This window comes from Dama dama, unplaced genomic scaffold (assembly GCF_033118175.1).
Source record: "Dama dama isolate Ldn47 unplaced genomic scaffold, ASM3311817v1 ptg000071l, whole genome shotgun sequence".
Taxonomy (NCBI): Eukaryota; Metazoa; Chordata; class Mammalia; order Artiodactyla; family Cervidae; genus Dama; species Dama dama.
Window position 1 is genome coordinate 2095794 of NW_026870892.1, and position 12808 is coordinate 2108601.

A 12808-nucleotide genomic window follows, 5' to 3' on the forward strand; every position below is an offset into this window, starting at 1 on the left:
CAGCAGGCGTGTACAATGCTCCCAAGCCCGGGAGAAAAGCGCTTCGGGGTGGTGCTCTCTCCGGGCCCTTGCTCCTGAGCCTGGGGGCAAGGCACGGTGTCCACAATCCCAGGCCAAGTCAGAACCACATGCACACCTCTGATCTGCCCCCTGCACCGGCAAAGAGCTCGGGGGAGCCAGAGTATGTCAGGCAGCTGCTGGGCTAGCCGCCTGTGTGGGAAGGGGCAGAGCCGACCTAGGGGCAAGTTGTGCCTCTTGCTCTCCCTGCTGCCCTGAGGCTGCTGGGCCAAAGAGGTCTTGGGCGTCCAGCCCCTTGCTGGTCCCTTCCCTCTGACGAGGCCCTATGAGCTCCAGCACCTTGCAGTGTGGAGACAGCCCCTGCCAGCAACCTCCTCTCCAAGAGGCCTAAACCGAGGCCTAGGCCCAGGGGAAAGGCACCAGTGAGGATGAGCCTGGGGAAGCGCCCGGGCATGTCTGGACCCAGTCCCCGCAGCCTGCCTCTTGGTGGGGCAGTACCCCTGAGGCCAGGAAGGTCTGGGAAAGGCTGGCCAGGGGCAGGGGACCTGCTGGGTCCTGCCCCTGGCCTGTGGGGCCTCTGACCACAACCGGCCCTCTCCCAATGGAAGACCTCCCCGGCTGCCTCCAAAGGCCGGTTTGCAAGCACTCCCGCCCACTGTTCCCACAAAGCACGCACAATGCTCCCAAGCCCGGGAGAAAAGCGCTTCGGGGTGTTGCTCTCTCCGGGCCCTTGCCCCTGAGCCTGGGGTCCAGGCAGTGGGTCCACACTCCCAGACCAAGGCAGAACCACATGCACACGTGTGTTCCTGCCCCCTACACCGGCAGAGAGCTCGGGGGAGCCAGAGACTGCCAGGCTGCTGCTGGGCTGGCTGCCTGTGTGGTACGGGGCAGAGCCGACCTAGGGGCATGTTGGGCCTCTTGCTCTCCCTGCTGCCCTGAGGCTGCTGGGTCAAAGAGGTCTTGGGCATCCAGCGCTTTGCTGGTGCCTTCCCTCTGACGAGGCCCTCTGAGCTCCAGCACCTTGCAGTGTGGAGACAGCCCCTGTCAGCAACCTCCTCTCCAAAGAGTCCTCAACCGAGGCCTACAACCAGGGGAAAGGCACCAGCGGGGATGATCCTGGGGAGGCGCACAGACATGTCTGGACCCAGTCTCCTCAGCCTGCCCCTTGGTGGGGCAGTACCCCCGGAGGCCAGGAAGGTCTGGGCAAGTCTGGCCAGGGGCAGGGGCCCTGCTGGGTCCTGACCCTGGCCTGTGGGGCCTCTGAGCACAACCGGCCCTCTCCCACTGGAAGACCTCCCCGGCTGCCTCCAAAGTCCTGTTTGCAACACTCCCGCCCGCTGTTCACGTCAGGAATGCACAAAGCTCCCAAGCCGGGGAGAAAAGCGCTTCGGTGTGGTGCTCTCTCCGGGCCCTTGCCCATGAGCCTGGGGGCAAGGCAGGGAGAACACACTCCCAGGCCAAGGCAGAACCACATGCCCACATCTGTTCCTGTCCCCTGCACCGGCAGAGAGCTTGGGGGAGCCAGAGTCTGTCAGGCAGCTGCTGGGTTGGCCGCCTGTGTGGGAAGGGGCAGAGCCGCCCTAGGGGCAAGTTGGGCGTCTTGCTCTCCCTGCTGCCCTGAGGCTGCTGGGCCAAAGATGTCTTGGGCATCCAGCCCTTTACTGGTCCCTTCTCTCTGACGAGGCTGTCTGAGCTGCAGCACCTTGCAGTGTGGAGACAGCCCCTGCCAGCAACCTCCTCTCCAAGGAGGCCTCAACCGAGGCCTAGGCCCAGGGGAAAGGCACCAGCGGGGATGAGCCAGGGGAGGCGCCCGAGCATGTCTGGACCCAGTCCCCGCAGCCTGCCCCTTGGTGGGGCAGTACCCCCGGAGGCCAGGAAGGTCTGGGCAAGGCTGCCAGGGGCAGGGGCCCTGCTGGGTCCTGTCCCTGGCCTGTGGGGCGTCTGAGCACAACCGGCACTCTCCCGCTGGAAGACCTCCCCGTCTGCCTCCAAAGGCCGGTTTGCAAGCACTGCCGCCCGCTGTTCCCGCCAGGCACGCACAATGCTCCCAAGCCCGGGAGAAAAGCGCTTCGGGGTGGTGCTCTCTCCGGGCCCTTGCCCCTGAGCCTGGGGGCCAGGCAGGGGGAACACACTCCCAGGCCAATGCAGAACGACATGCACACGTCTGTTCCTGCCCCCTACACCGGCAGAGAGCTCGGGGGAGCCAGAGACTGCCAGGCTGCTGCTGGGCTGGCTGCCTGTGTGGGTCGGGGCAGAGCCGACCTAGGGGCAAGTTGGGCCTCTTGCTCTCCCTGCTGCCCTGAGGCTGCTGGGTCAAAGAGGTCTTGGGCATCCAGCCCTTTGCTGGTCCCTTCCCTCTGACGAGGCCCTCTGAGCTCCAGCACCTTGCAGTGTGGAGACAGCCCCTGCCAGCAACCTCCTCTCCAAAGAGGCCTCAACCGAGGCCTACGCCCAGGGGAAAGGCACCAGCGGGGAAGAGCCTGGGGAGGCGCCCGGGCATGTCTGGACCCAGTCCCCGCAGCCTGCCCCTTGGTGGGGCAGTACCCCCGGAGGCCAGGAACGTCTGGGCAAGGCTGGCCAGGGGCAGGGGCCCTGCTGGGTCCTGCCCCTGGCCTGTGAGGCCTCTGAGCACAACCAGCCCTCTCCCACTGGAAGACCTCCCCGGCTGCCTCCAAAGTCCTGTTTGCAAACACTCCCGCCCGCTGTTCACGCCAAGCTCGCACAATGTTCCCAAGCCCGGGAGAAAAGCGCTTCGGGGTGGTGCTCTCTCCGGGCCATTGCCCCTGAGCCTGGGGGCAAGGCAGGGGGAACAAACTCCCAGGCCAAGGCAGAACCACATGCCCACATCTGTTCCTGTCCCGTGCACCGGCAGAGAGCTTGGGGGAGCCAGAGTCTGTCAGGCAGCTGCTGGGTTGGCTGCCTGTGTGGGAAGGGGCAGGGCCGCCCTAAGGGCAAGTTGGGCCTCTTGCTCTCCCTGCTGCCCTGAGGCTGCTGGGCCAAAGACGTCTTGGGCATCCAGCCCCTTACTGGTCCCTTCCCTCTGACGAGGCCCTCTGAGCCCAGCACCTTGCAGTGTGGAGACAGCCCCTGCCAGCAACCTCCTCTCCAAGGAGGCCTCAACCGAGGCCTAGGCCCAGGGGAAAGGCACCAGCGGGAATGAGCCTGGGGACGCGCCCGGGCATGTCTGGACCCAGTCCCAGCAGCCTGCCCCTTGGTGGGGCAGTACCCCCGGAGGCCAGGAAGGTCTGGGCAAGGCTGGCCAGGGGCAGCGGCCCTGCTGGGTCCTGCCCCTGGCCTGTGGGGCCTCTGAGCACAACCGGCCCTCTCCCACTGGAAGACCTCCCCGGCTGCCTCCAAAGGCCGGTTTGCAAGCTCTCCCGCCCAGTGTTCCCAGCAGGCGTGCACAATGCTCCCAAGCCCGGGAGAAAAGCTCTTCAGGGTGGTGCTCTCTCCGGGCCCTTGCCCCTGAGCCTGGGGTCAAGGCAGGGGGTCCACACTCCCAGGCCAAGGCAGAACCACATGCACACGTCTGATCTGCCCCCTGCACCGGCAGAGAGCTCGGGGGAGGCAGAGTCTGTCAGGCAGCTGCTGGGCTGGCCGCCTGTGTGGGAAGGGGCAGAGCCGACCTAGGGGCAAGTTGGGCCTCTTGCTCTCCCTGCTGCCCTGAGGCTGCTGGGCCAAAGAGGTCTTGGGCATCCAGCCCCTTGCTGGTCCCTTCCCTCTGACGAGGCCCTCTGAGCTCCAGCACCTTGCAGTGTGGAGACAGCCCCTGCCAACAACCTCCTCTCCAAGGAGGCCTCAACCGAGGCCTAGGCCCAGGGGAAAGGCACCAGCGGGGATGAGCCTGGGGAGGCGCCCGGGCATGTCTGGACCCAGTCCCCGCAGCCTGCCCCTTGGTGGGTCTGTAACCCCGGAGGCAGGAAGGTCTGGGCAAGGCTGGCCAGGGGCAGGGGCCCTGCTGGGTCCTGCCCCTGGCCTGTAGGGCCTCTGAGCACAACCGGCCCTCTCCCACTGGAAGACCTCCCCAGCTGCCTCCAAAGGCCAGTTTTCCAACACTCCTGCCCGCTGTTCCCGCCAGGCACGCACAATGCTCCCAAGCCCGGGAGAAAAGCGCTTCGGGGTGGTGCTCTCTCCGGGCCCTTGCCCCTGAGCCTGTGGGCAAGGCAGGGGGAACACACTCCCAGACCAAGGCAGAACCACATGCACACGTCTGTTCCTGTCCCCTGCACCGGCAGAGAGCTCGGGGGAGCCAGAGTCTCTCAGGCAGGTGCTGGGCTGGCCGCCTGTGTGGGAAGGGGCAGAGTCAACCTAGGGGCAAGTTGGGCCTCCTGCTCTCCCTGCTGCCCTGAGGCTGCTGGGCCAAAAACGTCTTCGGCATCCAACCCCTTACTGGTCCCTTCCCTCTGACGAGGCCCTCTGAGCTCCAGCACCTTGCAGTGTGGAGACAGCACCTGCCAGCAATCTCCTCTCCAAGGAGGCCTCAACCGAGGCCTAGGCCCAGGGGAAAGGCACCAGCGGGGTTGAGCCAGGGGAGGCGCCCGGGCATGTCTGGACCCAGTCCCCGCAGCCTGCCCCTTGGTGGGGCAGTACCCCCGGAGGCCAGGAAGGTCTGGGCAAGGCTGGCCAGGGGCAGGGGCCCTGCTGGGCACTGCCCCTGGCCTGTGGGGCCTCTGAGCACAACCGGCCCTCTCCCGCTGGAAGACCTCCCCGGCTGCCTCCAAAGGCCAGTTTGCCAACACTCCTGCCCGCTGTTCCCGCCAGGCACGCACAATGCACCCAAGCCCGGGAGAAAAGCGCTTCGGGGTGGTGCTCTCTCCGGGCCCTTGCCCCTGAGCCTGTGGGCAAGGCAGGGGGAACACACTCCCAGACCAAGGCAGAACCACATGCACACGTCTGTTCCTGTCCCCTGCACCGGCAGAGAGCTCGGGGGATCCAGAGTCTGTCAGGCAGATGCTGGGCTGGCCCCCTGTGTGGGAAGGGGCAGAGCCGACCTAGGGGCAAGTTGGGCCTCTTCCTCTCCCTGCTGCCCTGAGGCTGCTGGGCCAAAGAGGTCTTGGGCATCCAGCCCCTTGCTGGTCCCTTCCCTCTGACGAGGCCCTCTGAGCTCCAGCACCTTGCAGTGTGGAGACAGCCCCTGTCAGCAACCTCCTCTCCAAGGAGGCCTCAACCGAGGCCTAGGCCCAGGGGAAAGGCACCAGCGTGGATGAGCCTGGGGAGGCGCCCGGGCATGTCTGGACCCAGTCCACGCAGCCTGCCCCTTGGTGGGGCAGTACCCCCGGAGGCCAGGAAGGTCTGGGCAAGGCTGGCCAGGGGCAGGGGCCCTACTGGGTCCTGCCCCTGGCCTGTGGGGCCTCTGAGCACAACAGGCCCTCTCCCACTGGAAGACCTCCCCGGCTGCCTCCAAAGTCCTGTTTGTAAGCACTCCCGCCCGCTGTTCACGCCAGGCTCGCACAATGCTCCCAAGCCCGGGAGAAAAGCGCTTCGGGGTGGTGCTCTCTCCGGGCCCTTGCCCCTGAGCCTGGGGGCCAGGCAGGGGGTCCACACTCCCAGGCCAAGGCAGAACCACATGCACACGTCTGACCTGCCCCCTGCACCGGCAGAGAGCTCGGGGGAGCCAGAGTCTGTCAGGCAGCTGCTGGGCTGGCCGCCTGTGTGGGAAGGGGCAGAGCCGAATAGGGGCAAGTTGGGCCTCTTGCTCTCCCTACTGCCCTGAGGCTGCTGGGCCAAAGAGGTCTTGGGCATCCAGCCCCTTGCTTGTCCCTTCCCTCTGACGAGGCCCTCTGAGCTCCAGCACCTTGCAGTGTGGAGACAGCCCCTGCCAGCAACCTCCTCTCCAAGGAGGCCTCAACCGAGGCCTAGGCCCAGGGGAAAGGCACCAGCGGGGATGAGCCTGGGGAGGCGCCCGGGCATGTCTGGACCCAGTCCCTGCAGCCTGCCCCTTGGTGGGGCAGTACCCCCGGAGGCCAGGAAGGTCTGGGCAAGGCTGGCCAAGGGCAGGGGCCCTGCTGGGTCCTGCACCTGGCCTGTGGGGCCTCTGAGCACAACCGGCCCTCTCCCACTGGAAGACCTCCCCGGCTGCCTCCAAAGGGCGGTTTGCAAGCGCTCCCGCCGCTGTTCCCAGCAGGCGTGCACAATGCTCCCAAGCCCGGGAGAAAAGCGCTTCGGGGTGGTGCTCTCTCCTGGCCCTTGCCCCTTAGCCTGGGGGCCAGGCAGGGGGTCCACACTCCCAGGCCAAGGCAGAACCACATGCACACGTCTGTTCCTGACCCCTGCACCGACAGAGAGCTCGGGGGAGCCAGAGTCTGTCAGGCAGCTGCTGGGCTGGCCGCCTGTGTGGGAAGGGGCAGAGCCGACCTAGGGGCAAGTTGGGCCTCTTCCTCTCCCTGCTGCCCTGAGGCTGCTGGGCCATAGAGGTCTTGGGCATCCAGCCCCTTGCTGGTCCCTTCCCTCTGACGAGGCCCTCTGAGCTCCAGCACCTTGCAGTGTGGAGACAGCCCCTGCCAGCAACCTCCTCTCCAAGGAGGCCTCAACCGAGGCCTAGGCCCAGGGGAAAGGCACCAGCGGGGATGAGCCAGTGGAGGCGCACGGGCATGTCTGGACCCAGTCCCCGCAGCCTGCCCCTTGGTGGGGCAGTACCCCCGGAGGCCAGGAAGGTCTGGGCAAGGCTGCCAGGGGCAGGGACACTGCTGGGTCCTGCCCCTGGCCTGTGGGGCGTCTGAGCACAACCGGCACTCTCCCACTGGAAGACCTGCCCGGCTGCCTCCAAAGGCCGGTTTGCAAGCGCTCCCGCCCACTGTTCCCAGCAGGCGTGTACAATGCTCCCAAGCCCGGGAGAAAAGCGCTTCGGGGTGGTGCTCTCTCCGGGCCCTTGCTCCTGAGCCTGGGGGCAAGGCACGGTGTCCACAATCCCAGGCCAAGTCAGAACCACATGCACACCTCTGATCTGCCCCCTGCACCGGCAAAGAGCTCGGGGGAGCCAGAGTATGTCAGGCAGCTGCTGGGCTAGCCGCCTGTGTGGGAAGGGGCAGAGCCGACCTAGGGGCGAGTTGTGCCTCTTGCTCTCCCTGCTGCCCTGAGGCTGCTGGGCCAAAGAGGTCTTGGGCGTCCAGCCCCTTGCTGGTCCCTTCCCTCTGACGAGGCCCTCTGAGCTCCAGCACCTTGCAGTGTGGAGACAGCCCCTGCCAGCAACCTCCTCTCCAAGAGGCCTAAACCGAGGCCTAGGCCCAGGGGAAAGGCACCAGTGGGGATGAGCCTGGGGAAGCGCCCGGGCATGTCTGGACCCAGTCCCCGCAGCCTGCCCCTTGGTGGGGCAGTACCCCTGAGGCCAGGAAGGTCTGGGAAAGGCTGGCCAGGGGCAGGGGACCTGCTGGGTCCTGCCCCTGGCCTGTGGGGCCTCTGACCACAACCGGCCCTCTCCCAATGGAAGACCTCCCCGGCTGCCTCCAAAGGCCGGTTTGCAAGCACTCCCGCCCACTGTTCCCACAAAGCACGCACAATGCTCCCAAGCCCGGGAGAAAAGCGCTTCGGGGTGTTGCTCTCTCCGGGCCCTTGCCCCTGAGCCTGGGGTCCAGGCAGTGGGTCCACACTCCCAGACCAAGGCAGAACCACATGCACACGTGTGTTCCTGCCCCCTACACCGGCAGAGAGCTCGGGGGAGCCAGAGACTGCCAGGCTGCTGCTGGGCTGGCTGCCTGTGTGGTACGGGGCAGAGCCGACCTAGGGGCATGTTGGGCCTCTTGCTCTCCCTGCTGCCCTGAGGCTGCTGGGTCAAAGAGGTCTTGGGCATCCAGCGCTTTGCTGGTGCCTTCCCTCTGACGAGGCCCTCTGAGCTCCAGCACCTTGCAGTGTGGAGACAGCCCCTGTCAGCAACCTCCTCTCCAAAGAGTCCTCAACCGAGGCCTACAACCAGGGGAAAGGCACCAGCGGGGATGATCCTGGGGAGGCGCACAGACATGTCTGGACCCAGTCTCCTCAGCCTGCCCCTTGGTGGGGCAGTACCCCCGGAGGCCAGGAAGGTCTGGGCAAGTCTGGCCAGGGGCAGGGGCCCTGATGGGTCCTGACCCTGGCCTGTGGGGCCTCTGAGCACAACCGGCCCTCTCCCACTGGAAGACCTCCCCGGCTGCCTCCAAAGTCCTGTTTGCAACACTCCCGCCCGCTGTTCACGTCAGGAATGCACAAAGCTCCCAAGCCGGGGAGAAAAGCGCTTCGGTGTGGTGCTCTCTCCGGGCCCTTGCCCATGAGCCTGGGGGCAAGGCAGGGAGAACACACTCCCAGGCCAAGGCAGAACCACATGCCCACATCTGTTCCTGTCCCCTGCACCGGCAGAGAGCTTGGGGGAGCCAGAGTCTGTCAGGCAGCTGCTGGGTTGGCCGCCTGTGTGGGAAGGGGCAGAGCCGCCCTAGGGGCAAGTTGGGCCTCTTGCTCTCCCTGCTGCCCTGAGGCTGCTGGGCCAAAGATGTCTTGGGCATCCAGCCCTTTACTGGTCCCTTCTCTCTGACGAGGCTGTCTGAGCTGCAGCACCTTGCAGTGTGGAGACAGCCCCTGCCAGCAACCTCCTCTCCAAGGAGGCCTAAACCGAGGCCTAGGCCCAGGGGAAAGGCTCCAGCGGGGATGAGCCAGGGGAGGCGCCCGAGCATGTCTGGACCCAGTTCCCGCAGCCTGCCCCTTGGTGGGGCAGTACCCCCGGAGGCCAGGAAGGTCTGGGCAAGGCTGGCCAGGGGCAGGGGCCCTGCTGCGTCCTGCCCTTGGCCTGTGGGGCCTCTGAGCACAACCGGCCCTCTCCCACTGGAAGACCTCCCCGGCTGCCTCCAAAGGCCGGTTTGCAAGCGCCCCTGCCCACGGTTCCCAGCAGGCGTGCACAATGCTCCTAAGCCCGGGAGAAAAGCGCTTCGGGGTGGTGCTCTCTCCGGGCCCTTGCCCCTGAGCCTGGGGGCAAGGCAGGGTGTCCACACTCCCAGGCCAAGGCAGAACCACAGGCACACGACTGATCTGCCCCCTGCACCGGCAGAGAGCTCGGGGGAGCCAGAGTCTGTCAGGCAGCTGCTGGGCTGGCCGCCTGTGTGGGAAGGGGCAGAGCCGACCTAGGGGCAAGTTGGGCCTCTTGCTCTCCCTGCTGCCCTGAGGCTGCTGGGCCAAAGAGGTCTTGGGAATCCAGCCCCTTGCTGGTCCCTTCCCTCTAACGAGGCCCTCTGAGCTCCAGCACCTTGCAGTGTGGAGACAGCCCCTGCCAGCAACCTCCTCTCCAAGGAGGCCTCAACCGAGGCCTAGGCCCAGGGGAAAGGCACCAGCGGGGATGAGCCTGGGGAGGCGCCCGGGCATGTCTGGACCCAGTCCCCGCAGCCTGCCCCTTGGTGGGGCAGTACCCCCGGAGGCCAGGAAGGTCTGGGCAAGGCTGGCCAGGGGCAGGGGCCCTGCTGGGTCCTGCCCCTGGCCTGTAGGGCCTCTGAGCACAACCGGCCCTCTCCCGCTGGAAGACCTCCCCGGCTGCCTCCAAAGGCCAGTTTGCCAACACTCCTGCCCGCTGTTCCCGCCAGGCACGCACAATGCTCCCAAGCCCAGGAGAAAAGCGCTTCGGGGTGGTGGTCTCTCCGGGCCCCTGCCCCTGAGCCTGGGGTCCAGGCAGTGGGTCCACACTCCCAGACCAAGGCAGAACCACATGCACACGTGTGTTCCTGCCCCCTACACCGGCAGAGAGCTCGGGGGAGCCAGAGACTGCCAGGCTGCTGCTGGGCTGGCTGCCTGTGTGGTACGGGGCAGAGCCGACCTAGGGGCATGTTGGGCCTCTTGCTCTCCCTGCTGCCCTGAGGCTGCTGGGTCAAAGAGGTCTTGGGCATCCAGCGCTTTGCTGGTGCCTTCCCTCTGACGAGGCCCTCTGAGCTCCAGCACCTTGCAGTGTGGAGACAGCCCCTGTCAGCAACCTCCTCTCCAAAGAGTCCTCAACCGAGGCCTACAACCAGGGGAAAGGCACCAGCGGGGATGATCCTGGGGAGGCGCACAGACATGTCTGGACCCAGTCTCCTCAGCCTGCCCCTTGGTGGGGCAGTACCCCCGGAGGCCAGGAAGGTCTGGGCAAGTCTGGCCAGGGGCAGGGGCCCTGATGGGTCCTGACCCTGGCCTGTGGGGCCTCTGAGCACAACCGGCCCTCTCCCACTGGAAGACCTCCCCGGCTGCCTCCAAAGTCCTGTTTGCAACACTCCCGCCCGCAGTTCACGTCAGGAATGCACAAAGCTCCCAAGCCGGGGAGAAAAGCGCTTCGGTGTGGTGCTCTCTCCGGGCCCTTGCCCATGAGCCTGGGGGCAAGGCAGGGAGAACACACTCCCAGGCCAAGGCAGAACCACATGCCCACATCTGTTCCTGTCCCCTGCACCGGCAGAGAGCTTGGGGGAGCCAGAGTCTGTCAGGCAGCTGCTGGGTTGGCCGCCTGTGTGGGAAGGGGCAGAGCCGCCCTAGGGGCAAGTTGGGCCTCTTGCTCTCCCTGCTGCCCTGAGGCTGCTGGGCCAAAGATGTCTTGGGCATCCAGCCCTTTACTGGTCCCTTCTCTCTGACGAGGCTGTCTGAGCTGCAGCACCTTGCAGTGTGGAGACAGCCCCTGCCAGCAACCTCCTCTCCAAGGAGGCCTAAACCGAGGCCTAGGCCCAGGGGAAAGGCTCCAGCGGGGATGAGCCAGGGGAGGCGCCCGAGCATGTCTGGACCCAGTTCCCGCAGCCTGCCCCTTGGTGGGGCAGTACCCCCGGAGGCCAGGAAGGTCTGGGCAAGGCTGGCCAGGGGCAGGGGCCCTGCTGCGTCCTGCCCTTGGCCTGTGGGGCCTCTGAGCACAACCGGCCCTCTCCCACTGGAAGACCTCCCCGGCTGCCTCCAAAGGCCGGTTTGCAAGCGCCCCTGCCCACGGTTCCCAGCAGGCGTGCACAATGCTCCTAAGCCCGGGAGAAAAGCGCTTCGGGGTGGTGCTCTCTCCGGGCCCTTGCCCCTGAGCCTGGGGGCAAGGCAGGGTGTCCACACTCCCAGGCCAAGGCAGAACCACAGGCACACGACTGATCTGCCCCCTGCACCGGCAGAGAGCTCGGGGGAGCCAGAGTCTGTCAGGCAGCTGCTGGGCTGGCCGCCTGTGTGGGAAGGGGCAGAGCCGACCTAGGGGCAAGTTGGGCCTCTTGCTCTCCCTGCTGCCCTGAGGCTGCTGGGCCAAAGAGGTCTTGGGAATCCAGCCCCTTGCTGGTCCCTTCCCTCTAACGAGGCCCTCTGAGCTCCAGCACCTTGCAGTGTGGAGACAGCCCCTGCCAGCAACCTCCTCTCCAAGGAGGCCTCAACCGAGGCCTAGGCCCAGGGGAAAGGCACCAGCGGGGATGAGCCTGGGGAGGCGCCCGGGCATGTCTGGACCCAGTCCCCGCAGCCTGCCCCTTGGTGGGGCAGTACCCCCGGAGGCCAGGAAGGTCTGGGCAAGGCTGGCCAGGGGCAGGGGCCCTGCTGGGTCCTGCCCCTGGCCTGTAGGGCCTCTGAGCACAACCGGCCCTCTCCCGCTGGAAGACCTCCCCGGCTGCCTCCAAAGGCCAGTTTGCCAACACTCCTGCCCGCTGTTCCCGCCAGGCACGCACAATGCTCCCAAGCCCAGGAGAAAAGCGCTTCGGGGTGGTGGTCTCTCCGGGCCCCTGCCCCTGAGCCTGGGGTCCAGGCAGTGGGTCCACACTCCCAGACCAAGGCAGAACCACATGCACACGTCTGTTCCTGCCCCCTGCACCGGCAGAGAGCTCGGGGGAGCCAGAGTCTGTCAGGCAGCTGCTGGGTTGGCTGCCTGTGTGGGAAGGGGCAGAGCCGACCTAGGGGCAAGTTGGGCCTCTTCCTCTCCCTGCTGCCCTGAGGCTGCTGGGCCAAAGAGGTCTTGGGCATCCAGCCCCTTGCTGGTCCCTTCCCGCTGACGAGGCCCTCTGAGCTCCAGCACCTTGCAGTGTGGAGACAGCCCCTGCCAGCAACCTCCTCTCCAGGAGGCCTCAACCGAGGCCTAGGCCCAGGGGAAAGGCACCAGCGGGGATAAGCCTGGGGAGGCGGCCGGGCATGTCTGGACCCAGTCCCCGCATCCTGCCCTTTGGTGGGGTAGTACCCCCGGAGGCCAGGAAGGTCTGGGCAAGGCTGCCAGGGGCAGGGGCCCTGCTGGGTCCTGCCCCTGGCCTGTGGGGCGTCTGAGCACAACCGGCACTCTCCCGCTGGAAGACCTCCCCGTCTGCCTCCAAAGGCCGGTTTGCAAGCACTCCCGCCCGCTGTTCCCGCCAGGCACGCACAATGCACCCAAGCCCGGGAGAAAAGCGCTTCGGGGTGGTGCTCTCTCCGGGCCCTTGCCCCTGAGCCTGTGGGCAAGGCAGGGGGAACACACTCCCAGACCAAGGCAGAACCACATGCACACGTCTGTTCCTGTCCCCTGCACCGGCAGAGAGCTCGGGGGATCCAGAGTCTGTCAGGCAGATGCTGGGCTGGCCCCCTGTGTGGGAAGGGGCAGAGCCGACCTAGGGGCAAGTTGGGCCTCTTGCTCTCCCTGCTGCCCTGAGGCTGCTGGGCCAAAGAGGTCTTGGGCATCCAGCCCCTTGCTGGTCCCTTCCCTCTGACGAGGCCCTCTGAGCTCCAGCACCTTGCAGTGTGGAGACAGCCCCTGCCAGCAACCTCCTCTCCAAGGAGGCCTCAACCGAGGCCTAGGCCCAGGGGAAAGGCACCAGCGTGGATGAGCATGGGGAGGCGCCCGGGCATGTCTGGACCCAGTCCCCGCAGCCTGCCCCTTGGTGGGGCTGTAACCCCGGAGGCAGGAAGG